We start from the raw sequence: 12,500 nt of genomic DNA, 5'->3' as shown, positions 1-12,500 counted from the left end.
TACTACTACTACTACTACTACTAAAAAAAATAATTAAAAAATGAGCTTTTATATAGCGCAATATCCACTAAATGTTTTCAAAGCGCTTTACAATGGGTCCCTGGTCAACAGCAACATTTAAAATTTAGGACGGGACATGCCGCCTGTTAGGCGATATTCCAATTTTTCGGACAGAGACAACGCTGTTAACGGCCAGGTACTCATTTTACACCTGAGTACGGTGATAGAATGTGAGTAAAGAGTCTTTTCCAAGGACTCAACTATGCGCCGAGCGAGGCTCGAACCCAGGACCTTCCGATCCGAAAGCGAGTGTCATACCACAAGACACATAGCCGCACTACTACTACTACTTACTACTACTACTACTACTTACCTATCTACTACCTACTACTACTACTACTATTACTAACTACTATACTACTACTACTACTACTACTACTACTACACTCACTACTATACTACTACTGCACACATACTGCAATACTGTATACTACTACTACTACTACTACTACTACTACTACTACTACTACTACTACTACTACTACTACTACTACTACTACTACTGCTACTACTACTACTACTACTACTACTACTACTACTACTACTACTACTACTACTACTACTACTACTACTACTACTACTACTACTACTACTACTACTACTACTCCAACTTCTATAACTACTAAAACTACTACACTAATATTATGATCATGTTCATATCTATTTAATTTTGCATAACATTCAATTATTGGGTTACCGTCATGTGTTGAAATTCATATACCATCAAGCTTGAATAATACACAATTTTCGGGTTATATCACACAATTCGTAACGAGACGCAGCATAGCTTGTGAAATCTAATAATATGCATCATATTTCCTCAAAACAATATTATTATATTTTGGTGATTTAGAGACAGATAATGAAACTTATAGCAAACAATATATATTATGAAAAACATGTGTCAAGTTTAATTAAGACATGTACGAATAAGTATAAGCTTTTAAAGCACGTAAAAGCTTTATTTCATTGTCATGATTATTTTACTTATATTATACTTCCGATCAAAAGAAAGTATACACATTTAAAATCGTCGTTACTGTATATTCGTTAGTCCCTTACAGTTTGTGTCATTTCAAATCGATCCACTAACGAATATACAGTTCTCCTTGTGATATTTAGCATTCTTGCGACATTGGTCACAGACTGTCCATCTTGAAGATGACCAATGGCACGTGAATGGTGTTCTTAACTAAGTCGTGACATCGCGTAGATTAATGGATGGTATTTTGCATTGTGTTTTCCTGCCTTGAAAATGTTTCAAGAAGACACGGACAGCAAAAAAATTAATCTAATAACGTCCTGTCCAGAGTAAGGGGCTAAAAGGTTATTTTAGCATGTGCGCGACGTGGTGGGCGAATTTCAGGTCAAAAACTAAAACATCAACTATCGGTACAAAGAAAGGCTAAATAACTCTAATTATTAACCTAAGCCAATGGATAAAAAAGTAACGACAATTTTAAATGTGTATACTCTCTATTTTGATCGCAAGTATATAATGGCTTTACAGCAACATCATCCGACATACTACCTACGGAAAGAGCATAGACTAACACTCGTGTTCAAACTTACAAATAAAATGACCGCCATCTCACCGGAAAAACTATTCAGACATGCAACTAAATTCACGCATTCAAAGAAAACCCCACTCAAAAACACCAAAACACCAATTTACAAACTCAAACATCATTCATTTGCAATACCTACTATCAAAGACTGGAATTCCCTTCCCGAATCATGAGTGAACATAACAATATTTAGAAACATTCAAACGAAGATTCTAAAAATTCTGCAGCCTAAACACCAACAATGACTGTCACAATCAACAACTCTCTCCGCCCTTGAAAACAAATAAATACCCGGAATTGAGTCGTCTTCGAGTAACATTCACATTCAGATTCAGATTAATACGATGGGTTACATAAAACCTCATATATATAGGACACAATTCTGTTACAAATCCTCAACCATCTTCTCTTTTACATGAAACTCTTGTAGTAACTACCGTGATTGCCAGAACTCGGTATTCTGGCTGTAGGACTCCATGGCTAGGATGGGTCCAGATGGCCGGTGAATCACGGAATTACTGAGTTAAAAATATATATTAAATAGATAAAGTTATAGTTAGTATAAAAATATGGCTTACCCTGAATCTAGTTAGTCGTAATGGTAGATAGGTATGGTCGCAACAGATATGGTATGGTAGATAGTTTAGTGTAGAGCTTGAAGTGTGCAGTAGGTAGTCTGTAGGTAAGTGTAGTAAGAATCTGGGTAAGTGTGAAGGTAAGTGTGTCGGTAAGTGTCGTAAGTCTAGGAGCAAGTGTAGTAAGAATCTGGGTAAGTGTGAAGTGTGTAGGTAAGTCTGTAGGTAAGTGTGAAGTGTGTCTGTCGGTAAGTGTGTCTAAATCGAGAGGTCCACTTGGCTTTATATGAGCCGGGTCAGCTTGGGACGAGGCAGAGCGGAAGTAGGAATGACCATTGCCAAGGTCACTAGCCGTACGATTGTTTACGGCTAGAGATCCCTACACTGCTGCCCCTTCAAAAAGGGCAGGGTGGCTGGATGTGGGGTACTCACCTGCACCTTTCTGGAGCTCTCGGTATTACAGTGAACTAAAGGAGAGGAGCCCTTACCTAGGGCGTAGCAACAAAAAAGGGGGGTAAAATAAAACAAGGAAGGCCCTTTCCTAGGGCCGAACAAAAAATAAAGAAGGCCCTTACCTAGGGCTAAAATAAAAGGAAAGCCCTTTCCTGGGGCTGGGGCAAAATTAAATCTATTTACACGGTTGCTCGCCCTAGCACCTAGCTGTCTAAGACAGAGCTGTGGAGGGACAGCTCCATCGAGGGCTCTCTCTCCTTCATTCTTTTATTCTCCTCCCGGAGACGGGTGACCTCAGCCGCCTCGGTCCGGAGGGAGGCCAGCTCCTGCCTGGCCCTCTTAAGCTGATTCCGCAGGCTGCGGAAGTCCCCCCGGCGGCGGCGAGATCTGTCTCGGCGGTCTGCTTGCTCTTGCTGGTCCTCCCTCCTACGCCTGCTGGGAGGCCGGTCGCGGCTCTGTCGGGCCGGGGTACTCGTTCTTTGGGCCCGACGGGGCGAGCGGGACCGTCTCCTACGGTCACGGGGCCTCCGTTCCTGGTTAGAGTTAGAGGCGACGGTCCGGGATCTATTCCCGTCTCGAGGTGATTGGAGGAGTCCTCGAGCGTCTAGTGGAATTTCTCCAGGGTTGCCTGCGATTCCGAATCGCGTGCTCCGGGTAATAAACCGCCTGTCCCTTCTTGAAGGAATGGACGTGGGCTTTGATGTCGTAGTCCCTCTTCGTCCTCTTGAGCTCAGTTCGGAGGGTGGTTCTCGCAGTCTCGTGGGCTATCTCTAACCCCTGCTGTAGAGAGTTGACATAATCTTCAGGAGACTGTGGGTTTGTACGTTTCCCTGGTATAACCAATTCCACCGGTGTGCTCAATTCCTTCCTAACATCAATTTGTTAAAGGCGTAGGTATGACAAGGAGGTTTCGTGGGCCTTCGTCTCTTCTGTATAAGGCTCCATCGATCAGGAAGAACAGGTTGCGGTGCACCCAGTAGAACTTTTCTTCCTGGCCGGACAACATCAAGTCCGACATTTCTGGGTCTGCTCCTAATTTCAGCCATAATAGCAGGTGGGTCATGTGATGATCATCCGACTGCAGCTTCCTGACATCCTCCATGTCAATGTCGTCAAGGCCAACTTGTGTCGAGTTGTCTTGTCTTACGACTTGTATTTTGTGTCCACCCTCATTGTAATATTCAACCCATTGACAATTGTGTCAGGGGACCTGAGGGGGACAGCACAGCTCACTCCTGACGTCATCCGGGTAGAGTTGTTTGATCCTCTGATCTGTCGCACTTTGCGTCCACCCTCGTTTATGATATTCGACCCAGTGACAATTGTGTCAGGGGACCCGAGGGGGATAGTGCAGTTCCTTCCTGACGTCATTCGGGCAGTGTCGTCCAATCTTCTGAGCTGTGTCCTACATTCGCCCTCGTTTATAATATCCAACCCAGTGACAATTGTGTCAGGGGACCCGAGGGGGACGACGTTGTCTACTTCTGATTCAAAGGTTCCCCATCTCTCCTGTGTTCGGGTGCAATATGCGCATCCGCCACAAGGCAATTCTGATAACGCCTTGTGAGGACGGTAGTGTTGGCAAGTGTCCGTCGTGGGAGGTCGAGATAAGGCATCAGCATTCATGTGCAGTGAACCAGAGCGGTGAACTATCCTCATGTTGTATTGACTGAGTTCTTCGATCCATCGGGCCAGTTGGCCCTCAATCCTCTTGAAGTTCATGAGCCAAGTAAGGCAGCGATGATCCGTTCATACAGTGAATTCGCTGCCTAAGAGGTAGTGACGGAAGTGATTGGTAAAGCGCACAATTGCAAGTAGCTCCTTCCTGGTAGTGCAATCGCGCCGCTGAAGGGGTGTCAGGGTGAAGCTCCCATATGCAATCACCTTCTCTTCCTCTTCTTGGATCTGAATCAACTCGGCTCCGATGGCGCAATCTGAAGCATCAGTATCGAGGATGAAGTGGCCTGTCGTAGTGGGAATGGCCAAGACCGTGGGGAAGTAAGGCGTAGCTTGATCTCCTCAAAGGCTGCCTGCTGCTCATCACCCCAGATGAAAATTTTCTTTCTCAGAAGTCGAGCGAGGGGTTCTGATATTCCGGCAAAATCCTTTACGAAGAAGCGGTGGTAATTAGCTAAGCCCAAAAACTTCTCCATTCCCTTAATGACGTAGGTGCTGGCCGATTCCGTACAGTGGCAATTGATTCCTCTGTCATAGACAACTGGTTTCTTCCTACCTTCCTACCAAGAAGTTTAGTTTCTTTCCTGAAGAGCTCACATTTCCTGGGTTTGAGCTTCAGCCGGAAGGCACGAAGTCTGGTGAACACTTCCCTCAAGTTGTTGAAGTGGTCCTGGAAGGACTTCCCCAGTACACAGATGTCGTCCAAGTAGGCCAAGACAGAGTTCCAGTGTAAGTCCTTCAAGACGAGGTCCATTACTCTGCTGTAGGTGCTATAGAATTGCAGAGTCCAAATGGCAGCTTGTTGAATTCAAATAGGCCCCTCCTCGTCCTGAATGCAGTCTAGATGGTGGGGCTTCTTTACATTTCTGCACTCTGGTGGTGGGTTCGAATCCCCACTGTCTCCTAGTGCCAAGGCTTCCTTATTTCTTATATCAGCAGTGGTCGTCGGTATCGAAAGGGTCCTTGGGTTCTGGAGCATCAGTGAAGGTATCTTCCATTTTGGGCACCATGAGTGTAAATTAATAATTATTGGCTTCCTGAGGCTGCATAAACTTAATGATGTTCTTGGAACTACAGAAGTCTTTCTTGGTCATCTATACTCTCCTGATAGGGCAGGACGAACTGTCTGGCAGTCTGCCCAGAGACAATAATCCATGGGCTGCTCAAAAGAGCAGTAGTCCATTAGAATTTATTCACCATGATGATATTCACTGGCACGATTATCCTAATCTTCTGAGAATAGACTATGGGAAACAGTGTCAGTAACAAAGAAGCAAATTATAGTGTAACCTCAAGGAACTATTACGCCATGCAAGCAATCAATGCAAGCTAAAAGCACAAAACAAAATCGAGCGGGCTTAAAGCCAAGTAATAAAACTAGCACAAGCATGAAGCCAAAACAATATAATTAGGCCAAGCTCATGCCAAAGCAAGCAAATGTAAAAATATAATATATGAAGCATTTGTATATAATAGAGTAAAGATCACAGAGTAATCTAATGATAACAACAATCTACACATCTTCACAACAAAGCAATTGCTCCAGGTCGCAGTCATGGCCATGTCGTGCACCAACACTTCACTGACCCATGGTGCGCGACCTGAGCATGAACATCACAATATGTATCATGTGATTCACTGAGAATTAGGTCCTCCAACTCGAACCTTGGTCGCAACAGATAATGCACCAACATCTCTCTGCGCTGGCCACCAAGCTCGAGTGACCATCAAACTCAGTGAATCCAAACTATCATCAGATGGTTGCTTCCGAGTGGTCATCTCCACAGCTGCAGCCATGGTCAGGACATGCTCCGACATGTCACTGCACCATGCTGCCCAATCACAGTGGCCATTCGAAAGCAAACCTAGGGAACTAACACTATCTATTGGCTGGTCTGTCACTCGAGGCCACAGCATGGTCAGGTCATGCTACAACATCTCGCTGCACCATGTTCTCTGACCTGAGTGACCTCCAACCAATAAAACCACAAAGCAATGATCAATAATAACATGGGGTTGTTTATTGTAGGATAGTCGCTCCCTAGGCCGCAGCCATGGTCGGATCATGCTCCGACATCTCACCGCACCATGCTGCCCGGCCCGAGCGACCATCAAACAACAAATCAAAATGAAGAAAATTAATGCACAAGTAATTATGTATGGTCTATTGAAAGATCGGCCACTCCTCAAGGCCGCAGCCATGGTCGGATCATGCTCCAACATCTCACCGCACCATGCTGCCTGGCCCGAGTGACCATCAAACAATAAATCAAAATTTAAATGCTCAAAGAACTATTAAATCAAAATCCATGACAAGCAACATACAAATAATCATGTGTAGTCTATTGAAAGATAGGCCACTCCTCAAGGCCGCAGCCATGGTCGGATCATGCTCCAACATCTCACCGCACCATGCTGCCTGGCCCGAGTAGCCATCAAACAATAAATCAGAATTATACAAATACTAAATAAAAAATTAGGTATGGTCTATTGAAAGATAGGCCACTCCTCAAGGCCGCAGCTATGGTCGGATCATGCTCCAACATCTCACCGCACCATGCTGCCTGGCCCGAGTGACCATCAAACAATAAATCAAAATTATACAAATACTAAATAAAAAAAATTAGGTATGGTCTATTGAAAGATAGGCCACTCCTCAAGGCCGCAGCCATGGTCGGATCATGCTCCAACATCTCACCGCACCATGCTGCTTGGCCCGAGTGACCATCAAACAATAAATCAAATTTATACAAATACTAAATAAATCAAAATTATACAAATACTAAATAAAAAAATTAGGTATGGTCTATTGAAAGATAGGCCACTCCTCAAGGCCGCAGCCATGGTCGGATCATGCTCCAACATCTCACCGCACCATGCTGCCTGGCCCGAGTGACCATCAAACAATAAATCAAAATTATACAAATACTAAATAAAAAATAAGGTATGGTCTATTGAAAGATAGGCCACTCCCCAAGGCCGCAGCCATGGTCGGATCATGCTCCAACATCTCACCGCACCATGCTGCCTGGCCCGAGTAGCCATCAAACAATAAATCAAAATTATACTAAATATAAAAATAGGTACGGTCTGGTAAAAGATAGACCACTCCCCAAGGCCGCGGCCATGGTCGGATCATGCTCCAACATCTCACTGCACCATGCTGCCGGGCCCGAGTGATCATCAAACAACAAATCAAGAAAAAAAAACAGACTTTAAAAAATATAAAAATGAACTTCACAAATCACCAAGGTTTCCTCTCAGAAGAGGAAGGTGTGTGAAAGAAAAAGAATAACTGAAGATATATAATAAAATCAATAGAAAGAGTAACCACAATCACAATGTAGCACTGGACAAGCAAAATCAATTCAAGGACAGATCAGATCACAAGAATTCAACTAATCACAGTCATAAGCAGTAAACAAAGTCAAGTCAAGGACAAAGCAAATCACAAGAATTCACAATAAATTACCAAAGATATAAACTTATCACTAATCACAGTTATAGGCAATAACAAAACAACAAAAAAAGTAAAAAGAATAAAAAAGAAATCAAATGTAAAAAAATTTTTTAAAAAAAAAAATCATGAAACATGACACCGTCTACAAGGTCACCAGACAGGTGTGACCTTGGAGTCAAGGACAAGGACGACCTTGACACGATCAAACAAAATTCACGAACTGAAATTACCTACAACTGAAAGAAAAGGGAAGGGGGCGTGGTCATACATATCACCAATATCACAGCACAGAATTCATTCAAGATCGAATATAAGAATTATAGTGTAGAAAATACATGATGAAAAATAACGAAGTATTCACACGGTAAAAATCAACGAAATTCGAAATCCCATTCAACGAAATACGACGGTAGGAAGTAATAAAATGGATAATGTAAAAAGTAGAAAAAAGTATCCTGCTCGTGACGCCATTGTAGTAACTACCGTGATTGCCAGAACTCGGTATTCTGGCTGTAGGACTCTATGGCTAGGATGGGTCCAGATGGCCGGTGAATCACGGAATTTCTGAGTTAAAAATATATATTAAATAGATAAAGTTATAGTTAGTATAAATATATGGCTTACCCTGAATCTAGTTAGTCGTAATGGTAGATAGGTATGGTCGCAACAGATATGGTATGGTAGATAGTTTAGTGTAGAGCTTGAAGTGTGCAGTAGGTAGTCTGTAGGTAAGTGTAGTAAGAATCTGGGTAAGTGTGAAGGTAAGTGTGTCGGTAAGTGTCGTAAGTCTAGGAGCAAGTGTAGTAAGAATCTGGGTAAGTGTGAAGTGTGTAGGTAAGTCTGTAGGTAAGTGTGAAGTGTGTCTGTCGGTAAGTGTGTCTAAATCGAGAGGTCCACTTGGCTTTATATGAGCCGGGTCAGCTTGGGACGAGGCAGAGCGGAAGTAGGAATGACCATTGCCAAGGTCACTAGCCGTATGATTGTTTACGGCTAGAGATCCCTACACTCTGGTAAAGTTTAAAACAAATTCCTCAGAGAAGATGCCTCCCTCCTCCCACTCCGACAACCTCCCCCCTCCCCCCCCCCCACCCCCTCCCTTTTTTTTTGTCGTGATTTTTATACGATTTGCTGCAGTACTCTGGAAAAACCCATATTTAAAATTTGGCCAGAAAACTCGTCCTTCAAAGATCGATCGATTTAAATGACCCTCATCTTGGCAAAAACGCTCAAGTCCTGGGACTTCGCGTTTGAGAGTTTTTGCCAAAATGAGGGTCATTTCAATCGATCGCTATTTGAAGGACGAGTTTTCTGGCCAAATTTTAAAATATGGTTTGGTTGTTTTATCTCCAGAGTACGGCTGTTTGGTATAACACCGATTAACTTGACAAATCGATGATCTTTAATCAAACTTGACAAGTATTAACTTAACTCTTGTTCTTGTCGTTATTTGTACGTTTTCGGATGTTTCTGATTTATTTCTGCGTCTTACTTAATTTCCAGTTGGTTTTTTTTAATCTCTCACCCTACTTATGGGTGTTTTGTAGCATTTTAAAATCTGAGAAATGAAGGGACAATTCTAGATATTTGTTTGCTTAAAAAAAAAAAAAAAAAAAACACAGATAAAATAATAAGTAATTCCTTCTCACTTCGGATGTAACACAGAATAATAAACACTCCTTCACCACCACAAAATGGTATTAATTTCGATGTAGGAATGAAATACTATAATATAATTATTATTATTATCCAACCAACTGAATAAAGCAACACGCGTGAAATGATGCTATAACGACATGGTAGAGCTACTCACTCACTCACAACAACGACAACTACTACTACTACCTAATTCTTGATGATGATGATGATATTGTCGTCGTCGATATAAAACCATTACAACTTGTTGTTGTCCCTCACGTCCTGCCCTGCCCTGCCAGCCATGCGGGTGAGTAGTTATATTTTGTCAGCGTATCGTCGTGTTTTGTTGTGTTGGGTGAGTAAATGGAAGGTGATGTGAGGTTTTAACTCTCTCCTTACCACCCGTTTTCAGTATCTTCCCCAAAATGTCATCCATGCCCGACACTAAAATTGAATTTTTAAAACTCAAACCTAACAGCATGCTAAACATAATTTTGTTCTACAAAACAACATTATTTTGTCATAAACTAAACAAAGATTTTTAGTCCAATGTTTTGTTGTACATACAAAATAATAATCTGAAAATGCAATGTTCATTGTATCGTAACAAATGTAACGATAATGCTGCAGGTGGAAAGGAGAGGGTTAAAAAAAAAAAAAAAAAAAAGGGGGGGGGGGGGGGGGGTGAGGGGAGGGGGAAGGGGGAAGTGGAAGTGAGATGAAGGGTGTCTATGTCCGTTGATGCATTTGTATGTATTAGGCCATTTTTAAGGGAGCCGATGATGCATTAAGTGCACATTTTTAATAGGATTTTAATTTTTATTAGATGAATGTGAAATGACAGCTTTAACCCTCTCCTTACCACCTGCAGCAAAATCGTCACATTTGTTACGACACAATATACATTTTAAAAAATTCAGATTTATTTTGTACATCACAAAATTAGAAGAATGATTTTTGGCTAATTAATAAGAAAATAAAGTTTTTTTGTAGAGAGATTGTTTGTGTTTAAAAAAACAAACAATTTTTCTGCTGGGTAAGCCTGCCATTTTGGAAGAATACTGAAAATGATCAGTAAGGAGAGAGTTAATGTACAGATAAAGACCTGAAAAAGTGTTTATGAAACATTGCCAGACAAAGCAAGAAAGAAAAATACAAGAAAAAAGGAACTCCCAAAGAAATCAGTCTTCCTCGACTGGGGATTGAACCTCAGACCTCCCGATTACCAGTCAGACGTTGTCTTACACATGTACCCGCTCCCTAATTTCTCAACTTTATTATAAACTTTGATAAATTAAATATAATAATCTTATTTAATCAAGTCCCAGGTTTGAGAACTTTTGACCAGATGATAGGCATTTTAATCGATTGATACGATTTGAAGGACGAGTTTTCTGGTCAAAATTTTAAACATATTTTTAAAAAAAATAGAGTACGAAGTATTGTTTTCGAACAGAATACGTGGACATTTTTCCATCTGATATCGTATATATTATGTTTATGTATTGGCTGTCCGTATAAAAGTAAAATTGAACGAGTAAGAACTGATCTTATCCCTTTATTCAGCCCATAGGGGAAATTTGTCTTTAGGGTCTATTCCAAGGGAAGACTGGAATAACACAGGCGTCAGCCGCAGTGCAGCGCCGCAAATTGGGATAGGGCGAGGTGACTTGCTCAAGGCCACACAACGCAGCGGTGGATGATCGAAGTCGGGTACGAAGCAAAGACCGTACCACTGAGCCCCTCTGCCTCTTATGATATACATAACAAGTGACGTGCGGGTGGTTGGATGGGAGCATCACCTTTGAATCATATACCTATGATGTTCGCATGGGTGTACGATCCGATAGTGATGTCGTTTCTTCTTCTCTTTACTAGCCTATCCTGCTTCTTTGGTTTGTGACGTGACTGATTAACTTGACAAATCGAGGATCTTTAATCAAACTTGACAAGTATTAACTTAACACTTGTTCTTGTCGTTATTTGTACGTTGTCGAATGTTTCTGATTTATTTCTGCTTCTTACTTATTTCCAGATTTTTAAAAAAATCTCTCATCCTACTCATGGGCGTTTTGTAGCATTTTTAAAATCTGAAAAACGAAGGGATAATTTCTCACCCCTGTCAGTCGTTATCTATCACTATGTTTTGATACTATCCATTTTGTGTGGTAAATTTGTCAAATACATAAATTGTTTGTTTTAACAAAAGATATACATGAAAAGTAAACAAGCATGTCTTTCGTCTTTTACATGTCTAAAATACGAGATTTTTAAACTCATACGTTTGAAATTATGTGGTCTAGTGGTATGACACTCGCTTTCGGATCGGAAGGTCCTGGGTTCGAACCTCGCTCGGCGCAAAGTTGAGTCCTTAGAAAAGGCTCTTTACTCACATTCTCTCACCGTACTTAGGTGTAAAATGAGTACCTGGTCGTTAACAGCGTTGTCTTTATCCGAAAAAAAAATTGCAATATCTCCTAACAGACGTCATGTCTCGTTCTACATGTTAAGTGTTGCTGTTGACTAGGGGCCCGTTTAGTGGATATTGCGCTATATAAAAGAACATTTTAAAATTTCGAACAAATTTCCAAAGCCCCTTGGCGACCTTGGTAACACGCATTTGAAATGAGTTCGAATTTCAACCGCACGAGTTTCAAAATTTATAATTGGATGCAATAGTCTGATGTCACGTCACCCAGCAACGGCGGCCATCGTGATTCTAAACAAAGAAAATCGGTACTTTTTGCTGGCTAGAACTTTTCATAAGACTTGTGATCAGAATGTGTAAAAGACAAAACATGATCGGATTTATAATGTTTTTTTTTTTGTTCCTCTGGATACACTTTTCTGCTCGTCAGAGAAATATTTCATAAGAGCGTCCGCCATTGTTCCGATAGTTTAGAGCCAGTTACTAAGTTATACCCCTGGTATGACCTCACCAACGTGTATATATTTGCTGAATATGTGCAAGAAGGACCTCGCCAAACTCTTTTCCTTTACTTTTATCCCCCAAAAAATGGTTGAACAATCACTGGCTCTAAACTGTGACGATTTGATATTAATAAATATCTC

General features: G+C 41.4%; 1 protein-coding gene across 4 annotated transcripts in view; it reads right to left on the bottom strand.

Moving 5' to 3' along the window:
- Positions 1-9,583, bottom strand: part of LOC144979927 (neuronal calcium sensor 1-like) — a 152,728-nt gene extending 143,145 nt beyond the window's left edge. For 2 of the 4 annotated variants that reach the window (XM_078927216.1, XM_078927218.1), the window contains exon 1: positions 9,440-9,583. The gene's annotated coding sequence lies outside the window, so the exon portion shown is untranslated. The remainder of the gene's footprint in view (positions 1-9,439) is intronic. The other 2 variants (XM_078927217.1, XM_078927219.1) reach the window with 2 other exon arrangements.
- Positions 9,584-12,500: the final 2,917 nt, after the last annotated feature.

This window comes from Berghia stephanieae, chromosome 9 (assembly GCF_034508935.2).
Source record: "Berghia stephanieae isolate SIO BIC M18660-M18661 chromosome 9, UCSD_Bste_1.3, whole genome shotgun sequence".
In the NCBI taxonomy this organism is placed as follows: Eukaryota; Metazoa; Mollusca; class Gastropoda; order Nudibranchia; family Aeolidiidae; genus Berghia; species Berghia stephanieae.
This window is presented reverse-complemented; position numbering and strand designations above follow the sequence as displayed.